Raw genomic sequence first — 19,550 nt, forward strand, 5'->3', positions numbered from 1 at the left:
AACCAAAGTAATTGCATTCAAAGTACTCAAACACCTTTAATAATTCATGCCAAAACACCACTCCTTTTAATCTATAATTTAAATTGCCATATTCACACATACTTTCATTATACCAAATATACCAAATAAGCTCCAAATATAAATATATACCAAACCAAAAATATATTCACATGTACCAAAATCTATCTAAAGACAAGCATCATTCGAGTTTAAAAAACTTCACAAATAACCAACATAATTACAATTCACCTATTACATGCCATATAACCTACGATGAACATTCAAAAGCTACCAAAAGGTTTCCAGATAGTGTGATTTTTTGAGCTGATCCGATCACTTATTTCCTCAAAAATGTATCTACAAGGAAATAAGAGAAAAGACACAAGTAAGCTTAATTGAGCTTAGTAAGTTCAACGTTTAAAATAATAAACTTACCGAATAAACATATCTATTACAAAATACAAATAATAAATCAAAATCCTGTCAATCACAATCAAATCATAGGTGAGCTTCATGCTTAAATGCAAATGATACAATCCAATCAAGTACATTATATCATTGAAAACATGCTTGATGAACGTTATAACAATTTGGATACACGGTTAACCATCCAGGACACACCAAATCGCTCATATAAGCTAACCATCCAAGAACACACCTAGGCACCAAGTGCCAAGCCCGTAGGCTAACACCCCTCCAAAACACACCTCGGCACTGAGTGCCAAGCTCAAAGGCTTTACATTTGCCTTCGGAAACACACCTAAATCACTGTAATATAACACGATATTCTGCAACAAATGTTGAACTTCAATATATCCAGTAAAAAATAATAAATCATAAATAATCATCTCAACACCAATCAATCTCGTATAGTGCACGATATAACCTATTGGCATGCCAATTGTATCCTATCCTACGTTCATCTGCTCAATTATTTATCGAATAGCAACACTTAATATATTTACTTTCTCAAATCAATCCACTTAATACAATTCATCACTTTCAAGACATTTAACAATTTCAATTCATAAATAACAAAATATTTAAATTATACAAAATTAAACCGTACGAACTTACCATGGCTAAACTACAGAAACAATAAAAGTTCAAAGGCTATTTTGTAACTTTCCCTTTTCCTCAATTATCTATTTGTTCTTGATATATAGTATAGTTTATTTCAATTATTAGGCTTATTTCATATACATTTCAATTTAGTACACATAAATTTTTATTTACAATTTTACACGTTTGCCCCAAATTTTTACTTTTTACACAATTTGGTCCCTAAGATCAAAATATGATTATTTCCCATAATTAGATTCATATTTATTATACCAACATCATTAAACTTAAAAAATCTACAATATTCATCAATGACATCTACCAAAAATTTTAATAATTTTATAAATTAGCCATCGGGTTAACTAGATTAAGCTAAAACGATTACAAAAATATAAAAATTACTAAAAACGAGATTTAAAATCACTTACATGCACTACTCCAAGCTTTGCCGAAACCCAAACCTAAAAATTGTGGTTTTTCACCCTCCTAAATTCGACTATATCATGAAGATGATGATGATTTACATTATTATTTTTTGTTTATAACTTTAATTATTATTTTACCATTTTACCCTTTTTAATATAACATAATGACTAATCAAACTTAGTCCATAATTGTCCATCAGCTTATTATATGGTTTAATTAACACATAGATCCATCAACTCACATTTTACTAACCATTTAATACTTTTAACTATTAGAACCAACTTTTCAAACTTTTACGATTAAGTCCTTCTTCTTTAATTAACCTATCAAACATTAAAATTTCTTAACCAAGATTTAATACGACATTAATGATCTTGTAACTATTAAATAATTAATATTTATGGGCTGACACATCAGAAATGTGGTCCCGAAACCGTTATTTTTGACAACACTAGAAATCGAGCTTTACATGAATTTATCGGTTAAATAATAGAAAAACAATAATTACTAGTACTTTTAGTTTTTGTAGGAATGATATCTTTGCTCACCATAACTATACTATTAATTGATAGGTGCATTTACCTTAGTCAGATTTTTAGTTAGTTTACGACTGCATCAAGTTTTTGGTGTCGTTGCCGAGGACTAAAGTTTTAGGAAAAATTTATTTATATTAATTTAGCCATTTTTATATTAATTTAATGTTTTTATTTTAATTTAAAATTTTACATTCTAATTTTTTGTATATTTGATTCTGATAGGTTCTTTTGGTTTATGATTAGAGGAAACCCATCGAAACTATTAATTTTTAACAGTGAGATTGAAAAGACTGCTTGTAGAAATCGAAGAGAACTTAGAGAAGCAAAGCATGGTCAACAGGTTTTAATAGATAATCAAGAGGTAAAGTATATCACTGTGGAGATGGATGATAATCAAAATAATCAGTAGCCTTCTGAACCTCTTCCTCATCGTACTATGTTTGATCATGCTAAACCTACTCTGATTGGGGCTGAATCAAGTATTGTCAGACTGACTATTGTTGTAAATAATTTTGAGCTAAAACTGAACACAGTTCAAATGGTACAATAGTATGTTTAGTTTGATGGATTACAAGATGAAGATCTGAATGCTCATTTGGCTATCTATCTAGAGATTTGCGACACTTTCAAGATCCATGGCGTTACTGATGATGCCATATGCTTACGGTTGTTCCATTCTTGTTGAGGAGTAAGGAAAAATAGTGGTTAAATTCATTACTACGGGGTTCTATTACGACTTGGGATCAAATGACTGAGAAGTTTCTGTTGAAGTACTTCCCACCGACTAAAATAACTAAGTTGAGGAAAGACATCTCTTCTTTTGCTCAAATTGATTTGGAGATATTATATGATGCATGGGAGAGATTTAAGGATCTTTTGAGAAGGTGCCATTATCATGAGTTACCTTTGTGGTTACAAGTTCAAAACTTTTACAATGGTTTAAATCCCTCAACTAGGAAACTAATTGATGTAGCAGTTGGTGAAACATTGAATAATAAGACACTTGAGGCAGCTCAAGAGTTTGTTGAGGAGATGACACTAAATAACTATCAGTGGCAAGTCATAAGAATGAAACCGATTAAAACAACCAGTGTTTTTAATATTGATGCAATTTCTATGTTAGCAAATCAAATTGAAGCTCTTGGTACGAAAATTGATGGTTTGAATTTTTCTAAGAAGGTGAATCTAGTAGTGCAATGTGATACGAATGGAGCAGGGATAATTAATTCGAATGTTTACCCTTCGGTTCTAGCATGGAGCATGAGCAAGTCAACTTTATGGGTAACAATTCTATACCTCAAAGTAACCCTTATAGCAATATCTATAATCTAGGATGGAGGAATCATCCAAAATTTTCTTAGAGTGATCAAGGAAATCAAAGTTACAACCCATTCCGGGTTTTTAGCAACCTTATCAACAAGAAAAGAAATTGAACCTTGAAGAGATGTTAGCTAAATTTATTTCGGTGTCTGAAAATCGATTTCAAAACATTAAGACAACTTTGAAAAATCAGAAAGAATCGATTCAAGGGCTTGAAAATCAGATTGAATAGCTTGCTAAACTAGTTTCGGAAAGACAACAAGGTAGTTTACCTAGTAACATTGAAACTAACCTAAAGGAGAAGCTTCAAGCAATCACTGTTCAAAGCGTGGAAGGGTTAGTCAAGCCTAAAAAGAAGCTAAATCTATAAGCTATTGAGAAAATGATGGGGTTGAAGAAAGCAAGAAAGACCATAAGCTGGTGGTTAGAGAATACAAACCACAAATTTCATATCTGGCAGCATTAAAGCAAGACCGCATAAAAGAACAATATGGTAAATTTTTTAAGCTTATAAAAAAATTGCATATTAAGTTACCTTTTTTTAAACTCTTTTGCAAATGCCCAAGTATGCAAAATTTTTAAAGGAGCTATTAACAAATGAAAAGAAGTTAGACGACTTGTCAACTGTGGAGCTTAATAAGGATTGTTCGACCATTCTCCAAAACAAACTATCTAACAAGCTTAAAGATCTAGAGAGTTTTACTATTCCTTGTCTTATTGGTAGTTTAAATGTTGAAAAAGATTTTGTTGATTTGTGTGCTAGAATAAATGTTATGCATTATAAAATGTTTAAACAACTTGGTCTCAGGGAACCAAAACTCTCTAGGATGAATATTCAATTAGCTAACAGATCAATTAGGTATCCTAGGGGTATTATTAAAGATGTACTTCTTAAAGTCGATAAATTTATATTCTCTGCTGCTTTTGTTATATTAAACATGGATGAGAATATTGAGGTACCCATGATCTTAGGTTGACCATTTTTAGCTATTGCTAAAACTGTTATTGATGTGGGTAGTGGTGAACATATGCTGAGTGTAGGTGATGAAAATGTTACTTTCCAAGCATGTGATTTTGTTAGAGTTCCTAGGAAGCCAGATGATGCTCATTAGTCTGTTAATGTTAGTAATCATGTGGCTCAACATTCTTTGTAGGAATTTACTAATGAATACGTGTTCGAACAGTATCCATCTCAAGGTGATAATAATTAAGGGATGAGTGGAGAGCGAATGGTACAGCTCGATGAATTAGATTAATGGCAAAAAAAGGCTGATGAGAACCCAAGAACGGTCAAAGAAATAACGAAGCAACGCCATAATGTGCGTGTAAATAGAACGAACCAATTCAAAGTTGGGGACAAAGTGTTGCTAGACAAATCAGATCCACGGATATTCCCTTCAGAGCTTAAGTCAAGAGGGTCGAACCCATTTTTGGTACAAAACATATTTTCGTACGAAACCATTGAGGTAACACGCCCTGATTATGGCACATTAAAGATAATCAGTCTTTGTCTCAAACTTTATTTTGGTGGTAATAGTAACAACGAGAGAGAGGAGCTTCGGCTTCAAGATCCGCCTTAACTGTTAGCTTGGAAAGGGAAGTTGAGATTAGACTCTAAATAAGCACTTCTCGGGAGGCAACCTGAGTGTTTTATTTTACTTATTTGTTCATTTTAATTTCATATTATTTTAAAAAATATTTGAAAAAGAAATTTTGAAAAAAATTGAAAATGAAAGAAAAGAAAAAAATTGATTTTTTTTGAAAAAAATTGGAAAAAAAAAGAAAAATATTTTGAAAAAAAAATTCAAAAAAAAGGTCCACAAGATTTAGGGTGATCCACACGGCCTGGAGACATGACCGTGTGGGACACACAGGCATGTCCCAGGCAGTGTGCATACTAGAGCTAATTTTTTCAATTTTATTTTAACTCACACAGGCACAGAGAGTTACACGAGCATTTGATAGACTGTGTGACCCATATGGCCTCGTACACAGGTGAGCATCGTATACGGCCGTGTGTGACACAGGGCCTAGAAAAACGGGTGTGTCTTAGGCCATGTCAATACTAGAGCTTATTTTTTTCATGTTTCAAATGGCACACTGGCTGGGAGTGGGTACATGGCCTGGTCACATGGCCGTGTGGCCCACAAGGCCTATCACATGGCCGTATACCCTGTTTCAAAGTTAAGGATTCTTTCTTATTGTCTTTTATTTATTTTTATTTTTATTTTTATTTTTATTCTTATTATTTATTTTTTCTTCCTTCTCATTCTTCACCAGTCGTCATCCACAACCGTCCCTTAGTCCTCTCCCCACCTCGCCTCTTTCGTTCATTAACCCTCTCAAAACCCAGCCATCATCGATCAGCTCCCTTCACCGGTTCGACCACCAACTACCATGCACCCTTCCTTCCCCTTCTTTTCCTTCTACATCCCCCTACACCATCATTTTCTCCCTCCCCTGAAGCCCCCTGATCTCCTTACTATTGGTATACACTGAACGGTCGTTCGACTTTCCTTTTTCCCTTTTCCCTTCGTGCCACCGCGGGTCGAACTTGCTCTTGCTCTCCACGCCACCATAACACTCTTTTCCCTTCCCTTTCTTCTTCTGTTCTTCCCCACCACCTCGAATGCCTCTTCCCCCTCTCGTTCCTTGTCGTTTCACCACAGTTCGCTACTCACAACCATCTTTCACGTCGCTGACCATAGTCCTCCCTTTGCTGGTTATACCTTCGTCTATAGGTCGTGCACCCAAACACCTCCCGTTTGTGTCCCCTCTAATCCCATTTTTGTATTTTAGTTCAATATTATTATATTATATTATTTTATATTTATTATTATTTTTACTATTATGTATTTACTCTCTTTCATTCTGTTTTGCTATAGTATGTTTTATTTTTAATTGTAGCTAATATTTTTAGTGTTATTCTTTAGTTAGTTTTGTTTAATGTGGTGGTTGTGATTGGCTTTTGTGTGGGTGTATGTTCTAATAAGTGTACCTATTTAGTTATTTCTAGTGGTTTTACTCTTGAATACTTTCAATATTTAATTTGTTCTTTATAGGATAGGTGGTGATGTGATTACATACTTGTCTTGCTGAAATTTTTTACATATTTTTTGGTTCTTCGCCATGCAGACGCACCTCATTCCCCCTAGACGCTGAGTCACCCTACTGCTGCTTTTGTTGTTACATTTGAGGATATTTTTGAGTGGTTTGACCATTTCCAGCAACAACGCTTTGATCAGTTCGATAGCATTGACACAAATTTGCATCAGATTCGCCAGCACCTTTATATCTCTCATCCTGATCATGCGCCTCGAGACCCCAACACCTCTCACGATGCCGATCACTGACCTGATTTCATTTCATTTGCTTTAGTTATTTTTACTTTTGGTTGTACTTTTATTTTTATTTTTAGTTGTTTTTATTTTTATTTGTGAGAATTTATTTTATATTATTTTTATTTTGAACTTTGCTGTTATTTTTATCATTTTGATGGTTGTTTTTGTTCGAGTTTGTAATCTCTTTATCTTCTTATTTATTTTTGTTTATCTTCTTATTAGTTTTCTTGGAAAAATGTACTTCATTTAGTATTGTAACACCCCTAACTCGTATCTGTCGCCAGAATAGGGTTACGGAGCATTATTATACAAACGGAACATTAAAACATTTATTTCATACATCATTGTAAACATAGTCTAATTACATTCAATCACATACATAACGTCTCTTAATTGAGCCCTTAAGGCCCTAAAAATACCTTAGGAACAATTCGGGACCAAATTGGAAACAATCGGAAAGTATAAGAAAAAGTTAAAAAAATTAGACTGCAGGGGTCACACGCTCGTGTGCCTCACACGGCTGAAACACACACCCGTGTCTCAGGCCATGTAACAATCGAAATAAGGACACAAGGCCGTGTCTCAGCCCATGTCCTTACCTGTGTAACTCTCTGAGTTGGGTCACACGACCAAACCACACGTTCGTGTGCCAGGCCGTGTGCTAGGCCGTGTAATAGCCTAACTTGCATACATTAAAACCTATAGGGGACACACAGTCATTTCACCAGGCCGTGTGTCACACACGGCTGAGTCACACGCCTGTGTCTCAAGCCGTGTGGACATAAAATTGGCCAAAATCAAGCCATTTCCAACCTCAAATTATGCAACCACCTAAAAGCATTTTGTGCACCTAATCAAGGTATCAAAACATGACCAAAACCTACAGGAAATGACCAATTCAATAGCCCAAAATCATTCAACCAATATGCCATACAAGGCACCTTAAATGCAAATATTCAAACTTACCTAAACATGAATACTTTACCATATTTCAAACATACACAACTAGCTCAATAACATCTCAAAACATACCATATCTTGGCCATATTGAAACCAATTCATCACATACCATTTTGACCATTCAAACATGCATCACAAGTACCCAAAATGACATAGTTGGAAAACATCAAAAGGTACCAAATCCAAACAACTTATGCATGCCATAATCATCAACTAACATTAAACTAAATACCAACACAATTCCACCTAAACATGCCATTATAACTTTGGCCAAAACATCAAAAAAATACTGATATATTCACTAGATAGTGTGATAGATCTTTGACGAGCTTCCAAACCGATCGAGCTTCCGGTTATCTATAAAACATAGGAAAGAAAACTACGTAAGCACATAATTCTTAGTAAGTTCCTAAAACATGAACATAACTTATCATTTCAATACATAACATTAAGATTAAACATAATATAATCCAACCACAAGCTTGGCACAAGCCTAAGCACCATCAACAACACATGTTAGTGCATTCAAACATAATTTACTTGAATTTACATAAGGTAAGCTATTATGCATGAACATGCTTCATTTGAATTCATCATTTTCATTAACATAAGCATACTTCTATTGAAGCTTACCTTTTCAGTCCTTTTCATATTTACATGATATAGTTCATTTGAACATTTACCGATCCTTTCCTTTTCATGCCCATTGAACCATTTAGAATATCCTCGAATACTCGGGAAAGCTCACACGAAGTGTGCTAAACATATAATTGTAACATTTCCTTTATATTGTTGCTCATACGAGTTGTAAAATAGGCCTGCTCACACGAGCTGTGGGTCAGAGTGTAAGCTACACGATGCTACTCACACGAGCTATGGAGTATCCACAACAAATGTAGGACCTCAGCCATCGGTAGGACATTTAAGACCAGCACCCAAAACATGAAATTCCTAATGATATGTCATTTGTATCCTAAAAATTCCTAAGGTTCAACTAGGACTTGATAACCGTCAGGGCATTGTTGGATATTCATCATTTAATTACATGATAACTAATATATTAATATATAATTGAAAACTACATTAAAACGATATTTATTCATACGAACTTACCTCGACGATTTAAGCGTAAAAACGAAGTCAATCAATCCGAGGCTTTGGCTTTTCCCCGATCTAAATTTGTACGAGGTCTATCTTGATCTAAATAGGCAAACTTACAATTTTGCCCCTAACATTTTAAATTTTTTACAATTTAGTCCTTAAGCTCATAAATTGAAATTTAAACATTTTAATCATTTTCTCATGCTAGCCGAATTCTCTAGGGACCTAAATCAATCCATACAAATTATCATTTCATAATTTTATCGTGAACTTTTACCATTTTTACAAACAAGTCCCTAAATGTTATTTTTATAAAAAAAACACTTTACAAAAATTGTTTATTAATTAGTTTCATATTGTGTTGAAAAGCTCATTTTTAATTTTTAATTTCTTGTTGGTGTAACTTCTTTTAATTCAGCATTTGATTTTTTTTCTAGTTTGGTAATTTAACTCTCGATTATAACTAAATTTTCTAACCTTTTTCATACCCTTAACCTAGTCCCCATTACAACTTTGTAAAGACCTCTTGATTGGTGTGTCATCTCATTTATAGTGGTAGATATTTGATTTTCAAGCAAGCCTATGGTAATAAGATTTCTTGTTTGACAGTTGAGTGCACATTGTTTGAACCTTAAACATTTTTAGTGCTTTGAGTGAATCTTTTGTGAGGATGTTATTTTTCGTTGAGTTCGAATTTCAAGTAATTTTGGAGATAAGGAAGAGGCCTAATGTTTTTAAAGTTTTAAATTCTTTGCTTGGATTGCTTGTGCTGTTTAGTTTTATGTTAGTTTGAATTTCCAATGCATGATTATCTGTAAATTAGCCTAAGACATTATCGATGAAAGCAATAAATAGAGGGAAGTTAACTTGATTGTGGCTTGAAGATTTTGCTTAAGGACAAGCAAATGCTTAAGTGTGGGGATATTTGATAGGTGCTAAAGGTAACATGTTTTAATCTCATTCTTAATGTGTTTTTGGGTGATTATTTGATGTGAAAGGTGAATTTTACGTACCTAATACTTTAAATTATTTTTTTTATACTTAGGAGAGCATTTGGGAGCAAAATGAGTGAAAATCGAAGTAAGTTTCAAGAGCCACACGGGTTGCCAAACTACCATGTTCTAGACCATGTGGAAATCGCGAATCACATTCCTAACCTATGGGAAAACATATTTTTTAGGATTTTCGTCTATTTTAAGACCTATATATGACAAAAATAAGAAGATGGGAGTGAACCGTCATCGAATATTAAAGAAAGCAACTCAAAAAACACCATTGAAGTCGATTATGAAGCCGATTTTCATCAAGATTGAAGACTCCTAGTTGATTTCTTAGGAGATTATAATGAGTTTCTTTATTTCCATCGGATATATTGTCTTTGGGATTTTTTTATTTTGAAGCATGAGCTTATTTTCTAAATACCCAGGGGAGATGAACCCTATGATGAATTTTGTCGTTTTATTTTTATTTTTATTTTACGTAAAAAGACTTGGATCTTGTTCTCAATTATTTGTGCTTAATTATTGGTTTAATATTTCTAGACTATTGATCCATGTTTGATGTGCTTAAATCAGAAGAGGAATAGACCCGTTTAAGAGTAGATCTAGCGTAATTGAGTAGAGTTGCATGCAATCCTAGAAATAAGACGACATAAATCTACCGAATTAGAGTTAGATCTAATAGAGGAATCCATAGATCGAGTTAATGCGATAATAAGGGTTTTAATTAGAAAAAAATTAATTAATCAACCTAGAGTCAGTTGCTCTTATTCTTGAAGAGAGATATTAACATAATTTAGGGATTTATATGGATCAAGATACTAAGTGAAGAAGTTGCGTAATTTAGATTGATAATGACAGATGAAATCGAGGTGGATTCTTTCTTATATATTGCTTCACTTCTTGGTTATTAATTGTTTATTTTCCTTAATTGTTCATTGTTGTGTTCGTTAGCAATTAGTTTAGTTAATTTTAGTTTTCAATCAATCATTCAAATTTATCGGTTAAATAATTGAAAGAAAATAATTACTAGTACTTTAGTCTTTGTGGGAACAATATCTTTACTCACTGTAGCTATACTATGAATTGATAGGTGCACTTGCCTTAGTAATATTTTTAGTTGGTTTACGACTGCATCACCTATCTTCTTATTTTTGTTATAAATACGTCTTAGAATGCCTAAAAAAAACCTAAAAAAACAATTTTCCACAGTTTAAGGTGCAAATTCGCGAAATTTACATACCTATCACATGGCAGTATGCCAGGTCATGTAGCTCACATGGCTGTGTTGAATGGGTCAGCCTGTGTGGCTTATATAGCTTGCTCTGATTTTCCAATTTTCGCTCATTTTTCACTCTTTTTTCTTTCAAATGCTCTATTAAGCTTAAAAATATGAATTTAAAGGATTAGGAGCATAAAATTCACAATTTACATCGAATAATGATCCAAAAATGCATTAAAAATGAGATTAAAATATGTTAATTTTATTACATATCATTTACCAACTTAAAATTTGTCACTAGTATTAACCTGACTCGGACTCGGATGGATACTCGGATCGTACAACCAGCACACTAAACTGGCACCGAAGTGCATCATGTTGGATCTAGTGCCCTTAGTGTAGTATATTCATTTCTAAACTTGTAATTTTTATTTTCAAATAAATTGGTAAATAAAACAAATTCATGGATTACATTAATATACTTTGTATAATTGTCCTCATGTGGTTTTTGCATGCAAAGCAAAATAGAAGTAAATGTTGGTTCACTAGTCTAATGTTTAAACTAATACTAAACAGTATTACGTGATCGAGTCGTTATACTGAAAGATAACTTTTATTAGTAGACGAACTTAAACATGTCATTAGTCTAATCAGAAATAAGCAAATCGATTGAAAGAATAATATGTCGTCTATCAAGTCAATTGGAGAGATGTTTTGTCTTGGGAATTAGAGTGAATTGTAACACCCCTTACCCGTATTCGACACCGAAATAGGATACAAGGCATTACCATAACACATACACTTGTAAACGTATTTATCCAAATTATAAAATTTCATCTAAATTAAAACTTTCAAATTATTAAAATGCTTTTATAATTCTTCACAATATATCCTCAAAATATTATATTCATAAATAATAGGACCTATGAGACTCGATACATACTCAAGCAATTCAATGCTTCATTCCCATTTCATTCAATTCACAATTTCAAATGACAAATTGATGTAAATGAGCTCAATATCATTAGCTGTTTAATTTCCGTCACTTAAATTCACATACACATAATTTATTAACATAACCTGTCAAACACAACCTCTGAATGATGAGATCACATAATTGAGCTCAATTTCACTGTTCAATATGTTTTATTACATAAAGTTTGCTTAACACTTACCACAATCTATCAAATTAGAGAACGTCTTACGGAATTGAGTACTTCGTTTTCACATTGCCATAGTATAACTATGGTCTTGCAGATTGTCGCATATCACACACCGTAGCCATATCCCGGCTATGGTTTTACACGGAAACACATATCACACCGATGCCATATCCCAGATATGGTCTTACAAGGAAATCACATAATCATATTTTCACATGTTGCCATGGTCAAACCATGGTCTTTTCCGTCAATTCATCACATATCACTAAATGAAAGTACTCATTCCTGCGTTCTACTCAATTTGACCTCTTAGTTCCTTTTTCGTACTTTTACAATATTCACACTTTAAATACGAACATATGAGATGATTCATCACTTCTTTCATTTACTAACAAATAATTATTAAATTCAGCTATATGAACTTACAATTTGATTTTACAACAATAATGAAAATCATAATTTCATAATAACTATTTAAAATAAAACATTATATCATTTTCTAATTCAATGTTTATCGATTATAATCGGGCATATGACCAATATATATTTTATTTTTCCTCCTCCTCCTGTCCATTCCACATCCTTAATGTACATAACACTCTTATAAATAAAATTTTCTATAATTTTACTATTCACTCACATGTATATTCAAAGCTGTCTATCCAAGTCAGAGTCACTAAATTATTTTTATCCGGAGCTACAGAGCTCCAAATTAAGATCCGTTAATTTTCCCCGAAACTAGACTCATATATCTTTTTACCATAAAATATTCATAATTTTTAGCTTAGCCAATAAGTACAGTTTATTCTTTAAAGTTTCCATTATTTCACTGCTCGACAGTTCTGACCCTTCTTCACTAAAAATTAATTGTCTCATTGTACAGAATTCGGATAATGTTTATCCCATAATTATTTTTTTACAATTTTTAATGATTTTCCAAAGTTAGAACAGGAAAACTTGAAATCATTCTAACCTTGTCTCACAAAATTAATTATATCTCATGATTTTCAATTCCATTGCTTACACCATCTCATCTATGAGAAACTAGACTCAATAAGCTTTAATTTCATATTTTATTCATCTTCTAATTCGATTCTTGCAATTTTTGGTGATTTTTCAAAGTTAGACCACTACTACTGCCCAAAACTGTTTTAGTGTAAAATGTTGATCACCAATTTGACCTTAAACTTTGAATACATGACAATTTCGTCCCTAGGCTCGAAAAATGAAATTCTTGCAATTTAATCCTTGATCCAAGCCTAATAATTCTCATACATATCAATAACAACCCATTTATTCCATGAAATTTTAGAATTTTTTCCACAATTTCAATATTTTTCAATTTAATCCCTAAAATATGTTTTCATCCAAAATTCTTTAATAAAACACCTTTAAACATCCATTAACATCTCAATTTCATCATAAAATAACAAAAATCATATGAACTTATCAATGGTATCTTTCAGAACTTTCAAAAAAATGAGAAACTAGTAGAATACTAAGTTGGACCTAATTGTAAAAGTCTAAAAATATAAAAATTTCAAGGAAAAAGCAAGAATTAAACTTACTTGAAGCTAAAATATGGAAGACCAGCTCTAAAACTTCTTCCATGGCTATTTTCCACCGAAATTTAAAGAAGAAATGGTCTTGAAATCCTTAAAATAAAATTTGGCCACATAAACTTTATTGTAATTCCAATTTTGTCCTTAAATACATAAAAATCTTTGATTTTTTTAACAGTATGCCATCTAAGCCACTTAAATTGGTCCATTTACTCCTTTAGTCCTTCCTTATTTAATTTTTAAGCTATTTAATCACTTTAGCAAGTTTTGCATCTTTTCAATTTAGTCCTTTTTAATTAATTGACTGCCGAAACCTTAAAATTTTCTGACGAAACTTTAACACTACCATATTGACACTTCGTAAATATTTATAAAAATATTTATAGCTTGGTTTATAATATCGAGGTCTCGATACCTCTTTTCCTCAATTTCTTGACTTAATAAATTTTTATAAAACACAAATTACTAATTAAAAAATCTCTTAAATATCATATTTAGATCGTAATTATTAAATAGTAAAATTTACGAGCTTATTTTCTGAATTTGGTGATCTCGTACCACTGTTTTTGACATTTCTAAAAATCGGGCTATTACATGAATGACTTCCAGAAGATAGAGACATAGATGTGGCTGACTAGACTGACAGTATATTGGACTAGACCCAAGAAGAATAGATCCTGAATCTGTTTATGGATTTTTCACTTGTGAAATTCATAGTGTGTCATACCTAAATCTTAAGTGGATGAAGGACTATGTATGTGTGACTTGTATACTTTGATGTAAGTAAAAGACTGAGTTCAAATAGATAAGAAACTGAAAGTTGGTGCGTTGGGTGTACGACTTCTGCAGTATGTAGCATCATTCACAATAGTGGAATTCATAGCCTGAGACATGGGTGAATGATATCCTCTTGTTGGCATTACATGGTTGATGAAAAGTAAACGTTGCCAGGGGTGGTTCATCTTTGTGATGAATGACTTGATTACTATTTTATAGTAATCGACTTTTCATGTAGGAAGATGCAATGGTTACCATGAGATAAAATAAGATCATATTGGGAGAACAAATATTATCCCAAAGAGATTAAGGATATCATATCAAGGTAACACACTTATGAAAATGTCATTGGACAAGCACTAATCGAGTTGCTTTCGTAATGATATGTCATTAAGGATAGCTCAAACATGATACTATAGTGGAATGACCTCGTGACTAAATGAGTTTATAAATAACTGGCAAAAAGTTGTAATTGTTACGCTAAAATCGTACGACCAAGTACAGGTGAACTTAAACTAAGGACGTATCACTCTATTAGAGAGAGTATATGCCGAAATGGATAATGTTCTTTTCAAAAAAGGAAAAGTAAATAAACGTTTTTTTAGATCGAGTCAACCTATGATGTTCCATACTCAGATTTTGGGGTCGGGTCGGGCGTGGGGTGTCACACTCGAGCTATGAATTCCATTGTTGTGAATGGCGATACATACTGCACAACTCGTACATCTAACGTACCAGATTTCAATTCCTTATCTATTCGAACTTAGGTTTTTACTTACATCAAACTGTACGAGTCACGCATACATAGTTCATCATCCACTTAGGATTTAAGTATGCCACACTATGAATGTCACAAGTGAATAAATCCATAAACAAATTTATCATAAGATATTAAAGATATTAAAGATATCCTATGAGGGTAACAAACTTATGATAAGTTCATTGGACAAACACTTATTGAGTAGCTTTTGCAATGGTATATAATAAGGAAGAGCCCAATCATGATACTTTAGTGAAATGACTTTATGACTAAATAATGTTGTAACTAATAAGTAAAAAGGCGGAACTTAATTACAAATTATTTAAGCCCTAATTATCTAAGTCCAATCAATTCCTCCACTAGCTCGATAAGTAGAAACGAATTGCATGTAGAACCAACAAATATAAATTGAATGAAAATGATAAAGTAAGAGAAATCAATCGCATGTAAATTCGTTTTCTCACTATGTATAAAAAGATGACTTGAGAATTAATTTAAGCTTTTCGAAATATTATTTAATTAATTAAATAATTGAAGTTCTAAGATGAAATTACATTAATTAGTCATGATAGATTTGTTGACTAAGTAAATTAAATACATTTCCTTATAAATTCTATTACAATAAAGTTGTGATGACTTCAACATAATTAGAATTGAGTTAAGAGGATTATTTAATTGAGAAATTAATTTAGTTAATTTAATTAATTGTTTAAAGAAATAATTTTTGGGTGATAGAAAATAAATATTAGGTAAGATAAATTATAAGTGTTGGACAAAAGTTCGGGAAGCACATATAGTTGGACCCAATACACAAAAGGCTCAACTAGGCCTTGTGGAACACAAGGGACAGCAAACCCTAGTGTATTTAAGGCTATGCTATCACCCTTATCTCTTCTATTTAGAGTAGAAGTTGTATTTTCTATTAACATATTATTATTTAATTAGACTTTATTCGAAAAGAACTTTTGTACCATTTCTATATAAATAGGGACTATGTGTTAAAGAATTTACACAACTTCTCATACGTCATTTTTTTTCTAAAAAGTAGTGGAAATATATTTTAAAAAATAAATTATATTTTCTTGGAAAAACACAAAAGTTCCGTTATAGAGAGAATTTACTTTCCTATTAAAAGTAAACGAAAATTTTTTATTCTATGATTTGGTTTGTGTCGATCGAGCACACACACGAGGTAATTTATGGTTTGAGGATAGTGGAGAAGCTCATTCTGTTGAATGTCTAGATCAAATTTAGTTCGCCACACATAAAGCATAAATATATTTTAGTTAAAGTTTATTTGTATAAATAAAACAAACGACTCGGTTTAAAAAAAATTTAAACTTTTTTTGCACCTAAAATAATTGTTTTCTTAACTGATTTTTCCAACAAAGATAACATATGAAATCAACATATTTATACATGTAGGCACCCTAGTACACGCCACAAACTAGAAATACGCTACTTTCATACTTTTGATGGTCATGGTGATAGTGAGATGTCCCTGTTTGAGCTAGGCTTCAAGGATCCACTGGTTGATAATCTACATACAATAACAATAGTGTGTAAGCATTATGCTTAGTAATTTCAAATAGAATTCAATATACTTACCTTGTTTGGAGGTGAGCACACCATAACATACTGTCTGTTGGGAAATGTGCCCATATTGTAGTAAACATGTAATTATTTTCTATGTATTTGAATGATGAGTAAATAAATTTCATATTTTATGTTATGCATTTTTTATTTTTGTTTTTCATATTTTGCATGCATAGTGAAATTGTGAAAAACAAATATTAGCTCTTTGATTTTCTAAGTTCAAACTGATGATAAGTGACATTGTAGGAATGTTTATATTACGAGAAAGACAACTTACTTCAGTAGATAATCTAAATGAGTCTTTAATCCCGTAAAAGAATCAAAGTGAGCATTTGGTTCAAATACTGCGAAGAATTATTATGTTTTCTACAATTCCAATTGAGGAGAAGGCTAGTCTTGGCTATTGAAGCAGATGACTCCACGAGTAGAGACAGATGTACTTATTGGTAGAATGATACATTGGACTGAACCCTAGATGAATTATATCTGAATTCATTTGTGAATTAATTCACTTGTGACATTCATGATGTGATTTACCTAAATCTTAAGTTAGTCATTCACCATGCGTATGTAACTCATGTGCTTTGATATAAGTGAAAGCTTATGCTTTAAAGATGATCTAGTCAATAGCCGGTATGTTGGGTACATGACTTGTGTATGTCATGGCTTTACTAGGATCAGTGGAATTCATAGCTCAATTAAAAAGTTAATGATATCCTCTCATTGGATTGTGTGGATTGATAAATATGGAATGTGGCCACGAGTTGCTTGTTCTCGAACGTTCAATTTATCACAGTCATTTGTTGACAGTGATCATATTAATCATTAAGAATACACAATGGTGACAATAAGATAAAATAGGATTGTATTGAGTGAACAGATTTAACTCAAAGGAATTAAGGATATCATATGAGGGTAACACACACATGAAGAGGTCATTGGACAAAGTAGTTGGATGAATTGCTTTCATAAATAGTATACAATAATGATTTTTCAATCATGGTACTTCTTGTGGACTGAATCCATGAATAAGTAATTGCGAATTATCGGAACGATACTTCTGGACATAATTGTAATTACTAAAGCCTAATTCTATATGTCTGATTGGTCTCTCTGCTAGCTTAACAAAAGCTCGATCAAACTGCATTTTGATCAGAAGAAAATTTTATGACTTTGGAAATCATTGAATTGAGTCGATTTATGCAATGTGGAATTAAATTGGGCAGTTGTAGGAATTGTTCAATTAGAGAATTTGATTAAAAAATTTTCTTGAATAATTAATTTGGAAATTCTAAGTGCTTTTTTGGAAAATTAATTTTGATAAAGTAAAATTAAATTAATAAAATTAATTAAAATTAATGATATTTTTAGAAATTAATTTTCTAGTAAGATAATTAACCAAATGGGTAATTGAACTTTAACATTGTTTCTGAGATTGTAAATTGGGCCCAGAAGCCCAAAACCGAGACCAAGACCCAAAAATTAGTCGAATCGAACCTAGTATGTTAAATTGGGTCAACGGTCTGACTAGTGGCTGGTCGGACTAGTCGAGCCGTCATTGGCCTAGACCGGAGCGGTAGAAACCAAACCTACTCGGGGTGCCATTGGCAACGACGGTAGTATTCCGGCGGTCGAAAAATGGTCGATGGTGATGGGTCTTCGGTGGTTGAACAGTGGAAGAATTACACTCTTACCTGGACTCTACTAGAGAATTTGATTTTAGATTAACTATACCAAAAATAATATTATTTTATTAAATTTAAAATTAAATTAAATTAAATATTTATATATTTATCTTGTAGATAGATATTATATTAATTTAATATTAAAGTAATTAAGTTGAATCATAGTTGAACTCTCTAAACTCTCCCTATATAAAGAGAGTCTTGGGTCATTATTTACACACACTTGAGTTCAAGAGAAATTTGTAGAGAGTTCTCTAAAGAAATTATTTCAGAAAATTTCTAGAGATATTTTTCTTATTTAGAACTTGGCCCAAGAGTTTAGATAAATTGCGAAATTACCCCACTGGTAATTTTTGTGAAATTTTTTCTAATTTGAAGTGAGCCCACGCTCAGCAGACGTGAGCTTAAGGATAGCGGAGAAGACGACTTGGTCAAAGCATTAATCCTAGACGAAAAAAAAGATACAATTTTGGTTCAGTGTTTATTACTTTAGATATCACAACCATGTTCTTATTTTTGATTGTTTTAAAACTTTAGATTTTCCCTAAATTTATTTTCTGTTATGTTTTTCAAACATGTTTTTTCAATGATTGGTATTAGAGCCAGGTTGTGCTCTATCTATAATAATAAACAAATAGTCAAAATAAATTTCTCTTCTTCTTGAATGATTTGATTGCTTAGAAAGTGACATTTTTTAGATCTTATGCATGTTTTGAGTTATTTGTGGGAATGGATGCGTTATTATATATTTTTATATAATTTTTTTGTCAAGGTTTCGGTTCGTAGGAAAAAGACTGTGGACTATCATCTCCATGTAAGACTAATTTTTTAATTCATAGAATTCTTTTGAGCCTGAAACGAAAATAGGACTTAAATATAACTTTTCCAAAAGAAGTCCATGACGAGGAGAAGATGGAGCGATGACAGTTGAAGACCTAAGGAATGCATTGTGGCGAAAAACTATGTAATTTTATTTTTCATTTATTTTCTAGAAATAGAATCATGGAAATATTGGTTGATAATTTTATTTTAATTACCTAT

General features: G+C 32.1%; 1 non-coding gene across 1 annotated transcript; it reads right to left on the reverse strand.

Moving 5' to 3' along the window:
* Window positions 1–2,819: 2,819 nt before the first annotated feature.
* On the reverse strand, window positions 2,820–2,926 carry LOC121218764 (small nucleolar RNA R71). The gene has a single exon (XR_005915241.1). It is a non-coding gene; the product is annotated as a small nucleolar RNA R71 (small nucleolar RNA).
* Window positions 2,927–19,550: the final 16,624 nt, after the last annotated feature.

This window comes from Gossypium hirsutum, chromosome D06, assembly GCF_007990345.1.
Source record: "Gossypium hirsutum isolate 1008001.06 chromosome D06, Gossypium_hirsutum_v2.1, whole genome shotgun sequence".
NCBI lineage: Eukaryota > Viridiplantae > Streptophyta > Magnoliopsida > Malvales > Malvaceae > Gossypium > Gossypium hirsutum.